At 37.0% G+C, this 6000-nt stretch overlaps 1 long non-coding RNA gene across 1 annotated transcript; it reads left to right on the forward strand.

Moving 5' to 3' along the window:
• The first annotated feature begins 3670 nt into the window (after positions 1-3670).
• On the forward strand, positions 3671-4891 carry LOC120344588 (uncharacterized). The gene is made up of 3 exons (XR_013476602.1): positions 3671-3859; positions 4336-4511; positions 4588-4891. It is a non-coding gene; the product is annotated as an uncharacterized LOC120344588 (long non-coding RNA).
• The last annotated feature ends 1109 nt before the right edge of the window (positions 4892-6000 follow it).

Here is a 6000-nt window from a genome sequence, read left to right on the forward strand (position 1 = left end):
AGACAGACAGAGGGCAAATTTACGGACCATATGACTAACTGGCAAAAATTGCTTAATTGGGTTTTTATTCATACATAAGGCTATAAAACGCAAATGTTTTCTAAGCAATATTGGTTTTGAATGTGGGCAATAAAGCACTAACTGATACATACATTGTGCGCACCAGCTTAACAGGCGCTTGATCGATTTTAATTCCAAGTATTGACCCTGTTTGATTGACATTCATGTAATCAATAATGCAATATCCTAATATTACACACCTGTTCCCTATGTTTTCCAGATTTACTGGATTCAAGTTCTATCATATTGAATGACGATGAGGTCCATATAATCCAATACAATGCTGGGTTTATTTTACAAAAAATGCAAAAACGATGCTAAGACCCGGAAGACTGCAAAAGAATCCAGTCATTATTTAATCCCGAACCGGACTGTTTGATAACTGACTCTATGATTGCAGTAATGCAGGAAACAGAATATGGACGCCTAACCGTACCCTTGCCCAGTGTCCAAGCTGCTCAAAATTGAATTTAGATTAAACTATGCTCATGAAGGTGTTACAGCCACAGTTTTTAAAAATTTTAATATAGAATCATTTGCTGCTGGACATCTTGGAAAAATAAGGTGCCATCAAACAGAATTTATCCCTACGAAAACTGCTTAAAAAATAAATGTAGATGAAGAGCATGATCTCTTTTCACTTTATTTTGCAAGGTAGTGCGTTTAGATGTGATTCCAGTTTTATTTTTAATACTTAGCAGTAATTAAACAAAGCAATCTATTTTTCATAACAAAATTTTCATTGCAATATAGTATATTTTCATGACAATAGGCAATGTAAGTTGCATAATAAAAATACAGCATTTCTAGAACTGTTTGAGTTGTCACAGCGACAGATGATTCCAGTTGCGTATTCCTGGAATGAAAATTATTTTCAAGCCAAATCATACGCTCACCAATGCTATGGAATGGTCGGAGCACTTTTTTAGGCACTCCCGTAGTATGTGTACCAAGATAGCGCACATCCTGATAACCCCAACCTGGTACACATATCACGGGAGCACCCTTTTTTATATCCAAAATTTAGCCAAGTATTCATAATATCAAACCATTTATCCATAGACAATGCTGACCAAGAGCTCTGGCCCACCTCTCTGCTGCATCAATCTTGCAGCAGTCTTAGATAGCACCTGGGCTGCATATTTGACACACACTTTTAGGTAGCTTTGTAAGCACAAGTGGGATTTCGTCAATTTGCAGGAGCGGAACTTTTCGGATGAAAAAGAAGGGTACTGCACGAAAATGGTCCTCTTTTTTAATAGGCGAATTCCACCAGCGTGACTCGCAAACACATTATTGCGTACTGTTTTGAGTAAATGAAATGATCAGAACCATTGAAACTTGTATATGGGAAAGTTAACCTCAAATTATTTAACTCATGGAACATTTTACAGTTTGCACTAAGTCCATCTGTAATGAGCCCCAAACCCACTTCTCCAACACTTTCCCAGAAAATGCTGGCGAGATGGTCTGAGCGGATAACGTCAAGGGCTTTGAAAACTTCCCAATCAAACCATGTGCATAAACTTGCAGTGCATTGTGTGCAGGAACTTTTTGTCGACTCTCCCAAGTCAACAAAGCCATCATATCATATCCAACCATCATATCTTCTTTTGAATTGTAGACAATATTTTCTTTGACTAAAAAGATGAAAAAGGTTTGTCTTCAAATATTTTGAATCGAAGTTATGTCAGGTTTTGAACCAAATTTCGCACATTACAGTTTGTTCACTAATAATAATTGTACAATTATAAATTTGGGCACTCCTCAACTAATTTTGTTCGCCTACTTTACATCAATTTGTGTAAAGGAACTGAAACTTATGGACAGGTGTATGTATGTATATTCAATTGGCTATGAGTCCCTGAGCTCGTAATAGAAGTGAAACAAGGGAAATCTTCAAAACACTGTTCCCATCTTTTTCCAGATGAAATAAATATTTCACAATTTAGTGATCTAAAATAATGATAAAAGAAATTTCCTATTATTGCTCAAAGGAAGTGCCCACATAGCAGTGTTGTTATGTCATTCGCAAGATGATACTGTTAATGGAAATAAAAATAGAAGGTATTACGCTCAGACAAACAAGCTGAAATTACTGATTCAAGTAATTTGTTAGTGAAAAAATTGTAAAATTTTCAAGGTATTAACATGATGATATCAACATCAGTGGTGAACATTGTGAATTCTTGAAACAGATGATTAGAAAAATATGTAATACCTTAAATCAAGCAATCTAAGCTGTGGAGGCCCTTGTTCGAATTAGATCTCGAAAAGGACACTTCAAAATGTTGACTCGTTGTGGGACTGGAATTACTGCTGCCAGTTATCCCCTCACAAATGATCGATGTTCAAATAATATGCAGGATATTTGATAAAGTTGTTTCTTTTACATTAATATTATTTAGGACTTCCGATGTTACACTAGTCCAGCCATGATAAATTGCACCGATCTCCAACTCTGAATCAATGTTTATAGCTAAACTTGATTGCTCTGCAGCTGATTAGGGCTTGAGAAAAAATTGAATATTGTCTTCTAAATCCTGGTATTGCCAGTTGGAAGGTGAATAAGTTGATGCACTTTTTTTCAAGTCTTGCAAATTTTTATGACATACTTTTTCAGCTACTTTCCTCTTTTTTGGAGAAGATCTATTCAAAGTTGGCGTTCATCTTGAGTATTGCACCAATTCAAAGACGCGACTGTGAGGCTTTGTTGAATATTTCTCTCTTTTTATATAAAATTACAATCTTGAACATACTGGAATGCAACAACGATTACTCATGTTGATGAGTGATGTGAATAAATAGCCTATAACAGTATAATACAAATTATGCAATTCTAAAAAAAGTAATACAAAAACGTAAAGAAGAGATAAAACGAGTCGACTTTGAAAAAAAAATTGGTACTTTTGGTGTTTGGTAAATCTGTGAATACTACCTGACTATAATGCTGCTATGTTAGTCGTAAGTTATAATAGTAGAATTATATCTCCTAGAATGAAGGCTGTGTAACTAAAAAGATCGTAACCCAGAACCGGACTCACATAACATAAGAAATAAAGTAGCCTAGGTCCTAGGTTACGATAATCGGGTAGAATATTTCAGTATTGAGGTGTTTCATAGAACGCCAAGTTACCGTACCGTACCTGCGTTGTCTTGAGGGGGAAATACTAGTTGAAGCCGAAAAGTAAATCTAATCTATCTTGAAATAAACTAAAGAGACCGAGCTTAGGATGGACAACCGGCATTTGATTAAAGTATTGAACCAACTTAATGAAATACTAGGCCCATAGGCTGCTGAGCTAAAAAATATACAGCGAGACATTTTGTGCACATACCACCGTCTTCACCAAGCTCCGCGCAAATCAAGTGATCGCAATGGAGCGTGAAGCTGCAGAAACGCGAATAACTTTGTTTGTTTTATTAATGTGGGCGCGGCTTTCTAGACTAGTTTCATCCCCCTGGCAATGACACAATACATCGGGATAGGTACGTAAAAATGGCAATATGTGGCAACACTATAAACCATGCTTTTTATACAGAAAGGGCAATTCAAAGCCCATATATACCTAAGTTGAGCAGCAATGGAAACGTCGCCTGCGAGGTTACGGCGGTTCTGCGTGATCCTCGGCTAGGCTGGCGCCTTCTGCTATAAAATCATAGGATGCTCGGCGTCTAATTGCAGCGGGAATAGCGAACAGTGCAACTATTGAAGCTATCAGCAGATGCCGAGAGAAGAAACAAAAGGGGAAATAATTGTAGAGGCTGGAAATCCGGCCCTGGCAGTTCGTTGTGTGAGGTTAGTCAAACGAATGGCCTAATGTCAAACCGACACCAGGAAAGACAGGCTGTACATAGTTTTTGGATGATGTCATAATTAATTATTTATATCAAGTTGCCGATCCGACCCACTGAAGTTAGCTCAGAAAAGTTACCGGTATCTAAAGTTAAGTTGAACTACTGAGAGAAAACTGTATTTAAATCATCCTAAGTAATGCAAAGTCAGAAATCAGTGCATTAGATGTATAAGATTCACTGTCATGATTGCTTGGAGTCCTGCGGTCACAACAATTCATAGTAATTAGTAGCAATATGAATAGACAATTCGGAGCTTGGTGGAAATAATGATTTATCTTTTGAATTCTGATCTTCTGAACTGATTGCGTGTTTAGTTAAGTCACTGTCAATTATATTTTGTGGTAAAAATGGGATGCTGAACGCTTGCTATTTCAAAAGTACGTTCATTTTATAACCTACAACACATTCCATTTTCAGACTCATTTTTGAAAAATATCAATTTGAACCGAAGAGGACGGATAGATGGGAAAAAATAAAATGGGATATAGACAATATCTAGGAGCCAAATTCATCAAAAAATTCAAATCATCAAAACCTGAATTAGCTAAAATATTGACTGAGATGAAATTTCAAAAAAGTACAATAAGCCTACAGTAAGTTTTGAATGCCAAAGTAATCTGTAAAGTCAGTTTGAATGTCTTGAAATGAATCATTTTATCTACGTTTTAGGTTTGATCAAAACATCCTACTCCAGGTGCCACCAGGACAAACCAGTTGTGTCAGAAGCCTATAATGTTAGGTCATATACAGCACAAGAGTGTGAGACTGCTGCCTAAGCCTCAAGAATGACTTCAGAAGGCCTCTGTTTATGCATATAATGTATTGTAGACTGTAGAGGACGCAAATCGATGGTTACTACTTTGCGCACAGTGAGTGGAATGTTGCATGTGTCCATAACCACATTACACTGTGTAAAACACATTTTGTTACTGGCTTCTGATTATTATTTTCTGATGAACAGTTACACACCAAAACTGAGACAGAATGGATTTCGATTTTTTAAAAATTGGAGAGGGGGGGGGGGGAGTATTTCACCAAAATCCTTTTTTTTTTGGGGGGGGGGGGGGGGGGATATCGCTCCCTCCTGTCCATACCAAAACAGTTTATTTGCTGTGACTATTTTATTAATGACTGTATTTTTTGGTTAACAAAATAATAAAATCTCTCTCTCTCGTTGTACTGCCATTGGTAAGGACGTTTACAATTCAGTTATGCAGCCAGAGTGTCTAAAAAATGCAAATTTCTAATGTAACATTGACATCAATATTTAGCTACAGTAATCAGTAATCAGTAGTTTATTTCTCACCATACTTAAAATAGGCACAAACATACAAATTGCAATAAATTAAATTATAAATTGGCCATATTTCAGGGTGAAGGAGACGCGAGAAACCAATACTGGTTATCGAGCAGCGGCACCTATAAAATAAGTCTAACACTATAATATAAAAAACAAAAACAAAAAAACGAACTAAGTTTAAATAAATTGAGGAAAAAAATACATAAAATATCTCGAGACGATCTGCTGTAACCAGCAATCGCTCGCTTCAACCAAAGTGACTATAATAGTCACTTAGGCTTCAACAAAAGAAAAGACAACTCCGAACACCACTGATTCGGTAGCCATGGAGATGGCGTTAGTGGATTGTATCACAACAATACTGTTGTGAAGCCCAGGGGTCACCAAACTACGGCCCGCGACGTCATTTTATCCGGCCCGCGGCGTCATTTTATCCGGTCCGCAATAACATGCAAAAATGGCTAAATTTTTTTCCAAGGAAGATTTTCACGAGCATCGTCGTCCTTGTTTATTTCGTAACATTGGCCAATCGGCAAGATGCAGAAAAGTGACGTAATAATAGGCCTTTCCGCATCCGATCAGACACTTTTGTCACCCTGACAGATTTTCAGTCGTGGTTGTAAACAAAACTTCGTTTTTGCGACTTTGAATGCTACCAGTACGTAACGTTTTCTGCGATACACTTGTACACTCGTGGTGCTTGCTTTCGACGAAACTGTTTGTTTTTCGTGCTAAAATAAACGTCGAATGTGCATTTTGTGCTAACAGTACTGTAATCCCTC

Source organism: Styela clava, chromosome 6, assembly GCF_964204865.1.
Source record: "Styela clava chromosome 6, kaStyClav1.hap1.2, whole genome shotgun sequence".
NCBI lineage: Eukaryota > Metazoa > Chordata > Ascidiacea > Stolidobranchia > Styelidae > Styela > Styela clava.